Here is an 11,415-nt window from a genome sequence, read left to right as displayed (position 1 = left end):
CAGCAGTCCCTGGTCCCTGCTCTGGAGCATCCCAGGCCCGCATCATCCTGGGCTGTCCAGGAACCTGTTGCCCAACTCACACCTCAGTCTGAAAGAGCTTTCCCTGCTCCTCTTATCAGTAGCACCGGGATCTTGATAAGAATAAGAGATTAAAGGGAAAAACATTTGCTTTTCTGGGGTCAGGGAGAGCTAGGCAGCACAGCACTGCAAAACCAGGCAAAAGGCCCCAAAATGACACCTCTCCAGCCCCGGGGTGTCACCGGCTCCGGCTGTGCCGGGCTCTCCCCGCCGCCTTTCGCAATCGCAGCTCGGCACAGCTCTGCTTGCACATGCAAACCAGGGAAAGGAGAGATTGCAACACCTGAGGAACAGCAAAAGAGAGAAACGAAGTCTGGCTTTTCTGCCCCCTGTGCACAGTTTTCAGTGCCTTTTCCTTGTCCTCCCTGTCAACTCATCGGCTCCAATTCCGGTGCCTTTTGCCATGAAACTTCTGAACGCTTGGGAACGTGGCCAGAGAGGAGACACGGAGAAACTACTCATGAATCAGCCTGGAAGAATCTCTGCCCATCTGCTCACAACTAATCTCTGGCTCCATCACAAGAATAATAGATAAGCAGCCATGTCACATATAATAAAACTATTGAAGGCCCTTGATGTCACTGCACAAACCACAGAGACCACGGAGCCCGACTTGTCCCCACACGCAGTTGTGCTTCCTGGTCCCCTGCAGTGGTGGGACTTCCTCTGCTCCAGTTCCCACACAGCCTTTGGGGACAGTGGTGGTCCCTGTGCAGAACCGGGGTCCCTCTGAGGCCACATCCTGCACCCCATGGCTGTGCCTCAGGGCGATGCTGAATCAGGGTGAATCCCCACTCTCAGGCTGCAGGATGGGCACACTCAGGCTTTTCTGCAGCCCAAGGAGACTGGAAATGGTTGAAATGGTTGAAGTACCTTTAATACATCCCCCCCACCCCTTGGAAGGGACCTGGGAGGTGACAAGTGCTCTGCAACAGAGCCCAAAGTTACCCAAGGGCAGGGAGTGCGAGTGCAGAAACCCACAGGTGTGCACAGAGGGACTTTTTATGGTGCAATGACCCCGTGCAGATCTACCGAGGAGGGTGCTGGGATTGCTCCAGAGCCAAGACTACCTGCATGCCCTCAGACTCCTCCTCACCCCATCAGACATTCCCACTTCCCGGGCAGCCCCAGGGCGAGCAGGGCCGCTCCTCTTTATTACCCCCCCAGCTCCTCCATCTCCCAGCTGCTGCCATAAACCCCGTTTACAGGGCCCTGTGTGTGCTCGGGGCAAACAGCCACGTTATTGCTGCGGCCCCCACCCTGACAGAGGGGACAGGGCTCCTGACCCTGCTCTGCAACTGGGTCCCCACTGCTGCACTACAGCCCTGCTCGGGTCCTGGCCACTGCCCTGACATCCCATCCCCACTGCCTGAGGCTCCTGGTGCTCCTGGGCTGCTGCAGGTGGGACTGTGGTGTCACCTGCACTCCAGGGCAGCCCTTGAGGGTGCAAAGAGGGGGTGTTGTAGAAGCCAACTCCGTGCAGGGGTGCAAGGGTGGATGTCTGCTCCACACTGGTAGCACGGACACAGAGGTGCTCACCTGGCCCCATGCAAAGGCTCCTTCACACCCTACGGTGACAGAAGGTGGACAGTGCTTGGCCCTGGGGTGTCACAGTCCCTTCTGCAGCCTGGCTGGACCTGGGATGGCAGCTGAGGAAAGACAAGCTGGAGGTGGGTGAAGATGCCAGGATGGTGGCAGCAGGGCCCTCAGCCCGGCCACTGGACTACCAGCTCTCCACCCTGGCCACCCCACTTCCCCCAGCACCCCCCGGGTTGGGTTCCCAGCTGGGCCAAGCACTGCCAGTGCAAACCCGGGTGACGCAGGGGAGGTCGCGGGAGCAGCAGATCCACCACTGTGTTTGCTGTTCCCTGCCCAAAGCCCTGCTCTTTTCTTCCTCCAGTTGCGTTAAACTCCTGCTTTTGTCTCTTGAGATTAAAAGCCTGGAAATGGCTGTGGGTCGCATGGCAGTGCCAGGAAGAGAGGGCTCAGGGCAGGCTGGGCGTGTCCCGCTCCCCGCAGGGTGAGGAAAGGTCAAGGCTCCCCCCACACTGTCACTGCCACCAGAGATTTGGGGTGCAGAGGAGGGAAACCCCCTGTGCGGGGAAGGATCCTGCGCTGGGCTCTTCATGCAGCTGCTGCATCAGCACACGAACCCCAGATCACACCCAGTACGAGAGAACCCCCAAAATAAGTCCCACAGGCCCCGCACTCCTGTTTGCTCACCATCACCCTCATCCCGCCGGCACACCGGGAATGGGGCGGCGGGGCCAGCAGGGCCTGGCTGTGCTGTGGGCCCGGGGCCGTTCCCAGGCACACACGGGCAGCCAGGTGAGACGGGCCGGGCCCGGTGCCAGCAGACGGGATGTTGTCTTTTCACACAGCCCCGCGCGGGCCGAGTGGCAGCGAAACCCTCCGCGGCTTCGGTTCCCACACTGGGTGCCACTGAGAAATGCAAATTCATTCTTCTGCTGCCGCTGGTTCTCCCCACATGCAAAACGATCCTCGGGCATAACGGCCCCACGGAGCGTCAGCCCAGGGAGTGTGGGAGCCGCTGGGCAGGGGAGCAGCCCGGGGGGGAGCGGGAGGCACGGGCAGCTCCTGCTCTCCTGAGGACACACAACGCTGGGGCAGCACGCGGTGCCCCAGGAGCAGGGGAGGCTCTTGGCAGTGGTTTACCCTTGGTTCCTGTGCTGTCCAGCCCAGGAGAGCCTGCAGAAGGTTCTGCCCCAGAGGAAAGACCCTAAAAGCAACCACAAAACCCACACTCAGCCCCGTCTCAGCTCAAAGTAAGAGCTGGTGGGGCTGGAAGGTGAAGGGCTGCAGGGTGACCAGAGGCATTCCCCTCCTATTGCTCCTGACCTGCTGAGCCAGATTTGCAGCCCCAGGGGAGCAGAGAGGGGAGGACTCCCCTGTGCCCCCCTGTACAGAGGGCAGGGACCCCACAAGGGACGAGGCAGCTTCACATCCTGCAGCATTCCATGGAGCTGTGGGTCCCCTGGGGCTGCAGAGCCAGCCATGACTCAGCCGTGACTCACCCGGCTCCGAAGGAAACGTGTCACTCCGGTGAGCATCGCCCAGCTCAGGCACCTCGTCCTGGGGGCTCAGCAAGGAGCCAGGACCTGGGGGCTCACATAGGGAAAAAATGGTGTGGGAGAGGGGCAGGACCCCAAATGAGGTCCCACATGTTCTGCCTTCCCCCACTGCGCAGGCCCTGGGCTGGCCTCAGAGCTTGGAGGGATTTACTTTTCCCTGACAAACACATGACCCTGGGGGCAGCTCATGGGTACCCCTGGTCTCCTCAGCTGCCCAGACACCGTGAGGAGCCACTATTCCTGGAGCCTGGTCTGGGGAGGAGGGAGCTGTGACAGATACCAGGAGCTGGGCAGGGGGGACACAGAGCTCCCCACAGACCTGAGCCCCAGCACCTGCCAAAGCCCTGCCGGAGACAGGCAGCATTCCTTGTGGCATCCCTGGTTTCTCAGGGCAGGATATTAAAGCACAAAGTCATTAATGCTCTGTGAGGGAGCAGAGAGCCAGAGCTCTGGCCCTGGTGTGGGATGTGACCCGAAATGGTTCCGTGTTCCCCTTGAAGGGCTGTCCCGGCCCCAAGCCCAGCTCTTCCCATCCCAGCTCTCCCCATCCTGGCTTTCCTCATCCTGGGGCTGGCTCAGGCACTGGCAGAGCAAGGACATCGCTTCTCTCCTCAGCAGTGGATTTTGAGGGCAGCAAAATGTTTGTTCTGTCAACACGTGCCTAATCCTCAACCAAAAGCCGATGAAAACGCCATGGGAGAGGAAGGATGGGAATAAGCTGCCCTTTGAGACAAAGCCCCGGTGGTGACAGCCACAGGCCTGGCTGGGGGAACAGGAATCCTCTACCAGCACCCCAGCACCGGGCAGGGCGGGGGGACGGCTCCCCATGGAGCAGGGATGGGCTCCAGTTGCAGCCTGGCCCTGCCACAAACCCAAGCAGGATCTCCAGCTCCATGTAGGAGGTGCAGCAAACACAGGGATTGCCTGGCCTCAGCAGCCAGTCCCGGCTCCTTCCCCTTGAAACTGCAGCCAGGGGAGAAGGCAGCACATGGACACGTCCCTGCAGCCACTCTGGGACTGTCCCTGCCCCTGCTGACACTGTCCCAGCACACGCTGTGACACTGTCAACGGGCTCACCTGAGGATTAGCATTTCCAGATGACCCATAAAACCTTTTTCCTGGTGGGATGAAACAACACTTTGTCCTGTGAGGCTCATTTCCAGGCTGGCTGGGGCTGGGCTGAGCAAGCAGTGATGTCCCTCACTGCCCTCCCCAGGGCAGGCCCTGCCCCAGCCCCAGCAGGGACCCCTCCCGGCACTCAGCAGCACCAGCCCTGCAAGCCCTGCACCCTTCACCAGCAAAAAAAAAAATAAAAAAGGTACATTTAGCAGTTTCCATTTGTTTGCTCTTTAAATAATTGTTTCCTTATCGCTATTGATTTAGATCCCTTTAAAATTCTGACAAACCTGCTTCTCAGGCACTGTCACCTGCTTCCTCCCAGCCTGGTCCCCGCAGGCAAGGCAGAGCAGCTGAGCTCCTCCTGAGGAGGGTCCCCTGCTCAGGGAGGCACCCACACACTGTCAGCCCCCACTCACCACCTCCTTAACAAGATGGACAAACCAGGATGCTCCAAAGCCGTAGTTTAGGAGCATCCCACTGCAGACCATGGCATCAGGCACAGATGCTTTAGGGCTGCTGCCATGTCTTGCCAGGCCTGGGAGGATTGGGGTAGCAGGCAGGGACACCCACAAGGGGGTCAGGAAGGAGATGACATTACACCTTCACCAGCCACCACAGAGAGCTCTCAGTCCTGTGATGGGGAGCAAGGACGAGCCCAGGGCTGCCCAGGCCCCCTCTCCTGGGGCAGGTGAAGCAATGGGCACTTGCCCAGGTGGCTGGAAAGGCAGTGGCTGCAGTGGCCACGACTGCCCAACTCCCTGCAGAATCCAGCCAAGCTCTGTTCTGGCCACCAACAGCCCCAGTTAGTGCAGCACAGGGACACCAGGGCCAAGGCAGGACAGGACGGGTTGAAGTGTCCCTTGAGCATGGTTGGGACATTCCTGTGGTCTTGCTGGGGACAGGGACCCTCTCTGCTGCCCACCACAGCAGTGCCAGTCCTCAGGCACCTCTCACTGCCACCTACCAGAAGGGTCACTGCCCCGCTGGGCTCACGGGGGCATGAGGGGCTCCAGTGCCACCCTGGGTCTGGGGCTTCACTGCTGCAGTTTGACGTCACAGCCCAGCCTGCAGCTGTCAATTAATTGAGGAAACCCAGCCATGGCAAACAACGAGGAGGGAAAAGGCAGCAGATTAGATAACAAGGAACGTGAGTTCTTGCTGTGTTTCCCCCTGGAAAGCCAGTGCTGCACAGACCCTGCTGAGCCCGGCTGCTCCACACCAGCAGCACAAGGGACTTGGCCCCAGGGGAGGCTGAAACCCCCATCCTGAGGGATACTTTCCTAGAAAAGGGTCTGGCTTACCCCAGCCCCGAGGTTTGAGGGTCTCTCCCTCCCTCCTGCAGAGTTGTGCATCGCCCTGGGGCTGGCAGTGGGAGCAGAGCACCCAGAAATCCTTTTCTCCACAGCAGACATCCCCCTCCAAACTGGGACACGACACAGACCTCCTGCTGTGCAGACCCTTCCTCATCCCCAGCCAAGGGGGTCCTGTCCACGGTGTCCCAGCCCAGCAGCTCCTGCTCAGCTCGGCAGCACTGCCCCAGCCTCACAGTGGTGGTGACAGGCCAGGTGACAAGTGTCACCCCACTGCCCAGCCCAGCCAGGGCAGCAGCTGCTCCGGGAGTGCACAGGGACACGGGACCTGCCTGGCCGCTGTCACCAGCAGGTCCGGGAGGCTGGAAAAGCCACGTCCCGCAGCTCTGAAGGGTTTTGCGGGCGAGGAGCAACCTCAGCTCCCTCTGCTGGCACCTGCCCCAGGCCGGGCCGTCCCCAGCACACCCTGTTCCAACACCCTTCACTGGCAGCCCGAGCACCCAGGGCCCAGGGCAGCCCCTCCAGCCTGCCCAGCATCGCCCTGTTCCCAACAAGCTGAGCCACCTCCCGGACACTGCACCGCTCACTCCACGTGTAAAGATGTGAAAACCAAATTTTTTTCCTCCCACTTTACGTTACTGTGAAGGCATCACTCCTGCAGGGAAGGATTAACCAAAAATACGGGAATAGGAGTGAGGCAGGTCTGGAGCCAGCCCAGCCCCAGCTGCTGGGGTTCCATGGGGCAAACAGGGCTGGTCCGTGCCCGCGCGTGCCATCTGCCTCCTCCCGGGCTCCCTGAGAGCTTTTACTACTCAGCTGTTTTATCAATGGGGTAGGAAACGTTTGAGATTAGATTTCCTTAAATAATTCCTGTGTAACTGGGTATTTTCCAACACAGGTGCAGCAGCCGAAGGGCGGCTTACAGAGAGCTTCCACAGAAAGCTCGAGTTTCTCCTGACCCTGCTCCCTCCCCACGGACCCCTGGCAGCATCTCCCCACTGGCTTGGCCTCATTTCCCCCTTGGCCTGTTAACAATCCCCTGTGCATCCCCAGGGACCTGCAGAGAAGCAGAAGCACAGATCCTCCCTCAGCATCACACTGCACACCATGGGCTGCTGCCACAGGTAGAAGAGAGAAAAATAAACGAAAATTACAAAACCCTGCCCTTTTCCTCTCTGCTGTTGGTCCAGGTGCTGATCCCAGATTGGTGGTGCCCACTGGAGCCTTTGGGCCCCCACCTGCAGATGTGAGGACACGCAGTGGTGCTGTGGAGGTGTTGGAGCAGATCCTGCCCTTCCCTCTAGCCAGAGGGGCACAGCCTCATCCCTGTAATCCATCACACAGAGCAGGGAACAGCCTCCTGCCGACCACCACATCTCTTCAGGGACCCAAAAAACCTACAGAAAACCAGAATTGGAACTTCTAATGGACAACGATCTGGTTCCCCTAAAAGCACCAAAGCAGCAGCAGAAGCACCCGAGCAGCTGCAGGTGCCTGGGCAGCCGTGTGACTTGGCCTCCTGCCCAGGATGGCGCTGTGGGACGACCACGGTGATCCCGCCGGGTGTTTGCCCGCTCAGGAGATACCATTGAAGGTGTGATGGGATTTTCCTGTGCTGGCAACCTCTGACAGGTTGCAACCCTAAAGACAAACAGATTCTTTCAAGCAAACACGGAGTAAATGCAAAGCTGGGCAGCAGCAGGGGCGGGCAATCCTCCCCTGCCCAAACACAGAGACCTCGGGACGCCCACGAGCGCCCAGAGCTCGAGGGGCGCGTTCTGCTCAGGGCACAAAACAAACACCCACAGGCACAGGTAGCAGGATGTCTGTTCCCAGTCAGGCTTTCAGTCAAGCTTAATGCCACATGAAAGCTCCAGGCATTTATTCAAATGGTAAAAGCAAACCCAGAACACACAGACTGAGGTTTCTCGCAGGGATTAGTAACAAACTCCCAGGTAAGCAAAGGAACGGCCTCAGCTGAGCTGCTCCACGGCACAGTTCATCCAGGCAATTCTTGGGCTGAGTGCCCTGAGCAGCAAGGCTTTACCTGGGAACTTGGATCCACCCAAAATGACCACGCGGGATGCCCAGCAGAGCGAGACCTTCACATGCCCCCATGCTGACATACAGGAGCACCAGGTGTTCCCTTAGGGACTGTGAGAATAGAAAAAACAGATCCAAACTTCCTTCCTTCCTCCCTCTCCTGCCTTCCCGAGCGATTCAGGAGCCAGCAGGTCTGATCCCTCTAGTCTGGGCCGTTTGAAGTGTGAAGCATCACAGGATCCTGCAGCAGGCTCCGAGGGAGGGGCCGAGGGAAGGGCTGGGATGCAGATCAGCCACGCAAGGAGCATCTGGGGCCGCATCTGCGGCATCACTTTGTGTGGAGATCACTGAAACCACCCCACTCCTCCTCAGGAATTGTTGTGGAGAACTGACCTGACCTTGTTACAAGGTAATCCACAGCCAGGTTGGTGAACAAGCTGTGCTGGCACCTGCTGCAGCCCCGGGGGATCCTCCTCCTGATCAGAGGCTGTAGGAGCCCCCTCCCAACTCTACCCCCCTCACAACCACCCCCACAGCCTCTTCCCACCCTTGACCTCACCTGAGGGCTGGACAGGTGGTCTGATAACCTCAATAAGCACCAAATCTGGTTTGGTTTCACAGTGATTTGGGGTAAATCAGGGTTGGAGCTGGGTTTAAGGATGCTCAGTGTCTGGGGATGAAGCAAACCGGGTACGTTTAACTACAAAGGTGACAGACTCAGAAGTTTTGTAGCTTCAATAAAACTCTCAACAGCTACAGAGCATTTTTTCTGTGTTAATTTAATCATACAAATATTCATTTATACATTAAGGAAAAAGCTTCCTTTATTTTCACCCCAATGTGCTATCATAGGACTTCTCCCAGACTCAGAGAGGCAACACACCATCCCGTGCTACACATGCACTGCCCCGGCGAGCACAGACAGGCTGGGAACCACCCACGCACTCACACACGGAAAAATGAAACACAACAGAACCCAGACGTGGGACAGCGTGCATTTCCCACCCACCCCACTGCTCCGACCCACGGCTCTGCCCAGCTCCCAAACCCGGGGGGGGCCCGAACCCCACACTCCCGAGGTGTGGGCAGCAGATTCCCGCTCCCTCAGTCCCTCCCATGGCACTGCCAGTTCAGGGCCAGTCCCAGGGACATCCTGCTCCAGTTTGCCAAGGCTGAGAGGTGCCACTGCTCGAGTTGTGTCAGTGACAGGGCCCAAGTGGCTCTCACTTGCCACAGGGACCCCCTTAGAGGCCATCAGAGATGTTCTGTATTATCCTTTTCCCTATGGGAACCTATACAACCTCAGTGTGCCGAGGTCACCTGGGCAGAGCTTTGTCAAACTCATCTTAAATCCCCCTTTAAAAACTGGACACCTGAAAGTACGAGCAATCTGAGGTCTGGCTGCACTACAAAGCTCCAAGGAACCAGGAGATAAAACCACCTTTGGCCTCAGTGAAACAATTTTTACTCTAGGAAAAACCCAGAGGTAGAGCAACCCCTGACTGAAACATCCTTCCACCACCACAGCCAGGGCCACAACCCCGACCCCAACGGGCCAGTGCTCCGTGGATCCCTCAGCAAATGGGCAGAGTGGGATGGGAGCAGCAAGAGCTGCAGATCTCAGAGCAAGTTGGCTCTGGCCCTGCCTTTCCTCACACCCTGGAGCATGTGACCCTTGTCCCCAGGACACCATGGACCGCAAACACGCAAGAGGCAGAGAAACAGCCTGTGCAGAATGCATGGGGTGCATGCAGGTTTGGTTTTTTCAAGACAAGGGAAATTCAGCCTTAGGAGGAGCACAGGAACACGAGTGTGGCAGCCATGGGACATGGGAGAAGCACACGTGTCTGGGAGCAGAAAGCCAGTGCGGGGTATCCGAGGGTCTCCCACGTGCCTCCACTGACACCAGGCAAAGGTCACAGCACCAGCTCTAACTCACAGACTCAGATCTTGGTTTCCCCTCCCTTCCACTATGCAGCTGACACAAGGAGCCAATACAGATAGGGAATCACCTCGTCACTTGAACCAACCACAGCCTTCAGGGGTTCAGTGCCCTCAGAAGGGGAGCAGCAGTGCTGCAGGAGGTGTGATGGGCAGGGATGTTCATGCCCTCAGAGGGGCTCACACGAGGCATCCGGGAGGAAAGGAGGGAGTGAGGAAAGACTCCACCTGCCCACACCACACTATGAGGCTGCAGATCATTCCCCAGATCACTGCTCAGGGGGGTAACTAATCCAAGGCAAAGTGTTGTTACAGGATGAAACCCAAGCACACAGAGCAGCGTAGCGCCTTCCGCGGGTTCACTCGGACTCCAACACTCCCCCAGCTCCAGCAGCTGCCAGGGCAGAGCCAGGTGCCCACCAGACTGCAAGAGCAAGTGTCAGGTTGCCCAAATCCTGAAGTGCCACTTCTATGCAGGTAATTTTTTATATTACACTTGTTTCTCCCAGCAAACAGATTTCTGGTAGGTGGGAGAATGGAGATTTCAGGTAATGGTGATCTTTAACTGAACCTGTGAAACATAAACAACATCTATCACTCAATTCTTCCTCTGTTGGACACAAGGAACTCCCACTGTCCCCACAAGGTCCCTCCATATGCATTCAGGTAATAGTACTTGGCAGCTGCAAAGAAGGATTCCCCCATTCAAAACCAACTCTAAAACACACAAACAGCCAACAGCAGTAAGGGCAGAGCTGAACCTGCAACTCCAACACTGGGAAAAACTTTCAGGAGAAAGATCTGGAAGAAGGTAGTGGGAGCTTTGCATAGTCCTGTATCTTTGGCAGATGGCTGCTCCAGCCTGGTTTATTGGGCAGGACAGTCCTCAGCAGGGTCTGTGGGACAGCACTTCACAATAAACCCTCCACAGCTTGAGGCCGAGCTCCCTCCCCTCACACCACACTTCCCAATCCAGAACTGGAGGAAAACACATTGGAGGAACAGCAGAGCTACCCAAATCTTTTTATGATCCCTCCCCTAACACGAGTCCTAGAGAGCCCAGTCAACAAAGGCAGATGAAGATGAGGCGACAGAAGGACCCAGGTGGTGGTGCCAACTCCTGCTCTGAGCTCCAGAACACTGGGATCAGCCTCCAAGCTCACACCTCAGCACAGGAGAAACAAATGCAAACTTATGGTCTGTAAGAGAGAGAGGAGACCCCAAACGGAAAGGACAGGACGTCTGTAAAGCTTTGCAACTACCACCAGGTGAATTACAGCTACAGAGACTCCCCTTGGCACACGGCGCTTGCGTGGTGGTTCTGGGCACAGCTACTGCACATCAAGAGTGAACAAAAAGGGATTTTAAACTGCTAACCACACAGGACAGCTTGGGAACCTGAATAAATTGGATTCTTATTAACATGGGTGTGCGTTTGTGCACCTCACGTACCAGGGGAAGGGAGACAAGGCCTCCACATCATCCCAGAAGTCCCAGAGTCTCCGTTTCCAACTCTGATACCAAGACCTGGCCTCAGCGCGGTTCCCAACAACACGCAGGACAACTAACAGCAACACCCAAACCAAAAGGAAAAGAAGACTTAAAAGATTAAAAAGTCGGTAACTAAAACCAGCAGATGACATTAAAAACGCAGTGCTGGGGGCAGACCCGACCTGGCATTAAAAAGGCCTGACAGGAGCAGCCCCTGCACAAACCCCAGCGGGCGCCGGGCCAGCAAACCAGGACATTCCGGGAAAATGCACGCTGTCCCTTAGGAAAAAATATCAACAAGAAACAAACAGAAATTAAACATTTGCTCAAACTACAACCGC

This window comes from Manacus candei, unplaced genomic scaffold (assembly GCF_025592945.1).
Source record: "Manacus candei isolate 608988 ecotype Guabito, Panama unplaced genomic scaffold, ASM2559294v1 h1tg000073l, whole genome shotgun sequence".
NCBI lineage: Eukaryota > Metazoa > Chordata > Aves > Passeriformes > Pipridae > Manacus > Manacus candei.
The sequence above is the reverse complement of the archived record's forward strand: the minus strand, read 5'-3'. Positions refer to the sequence as shown.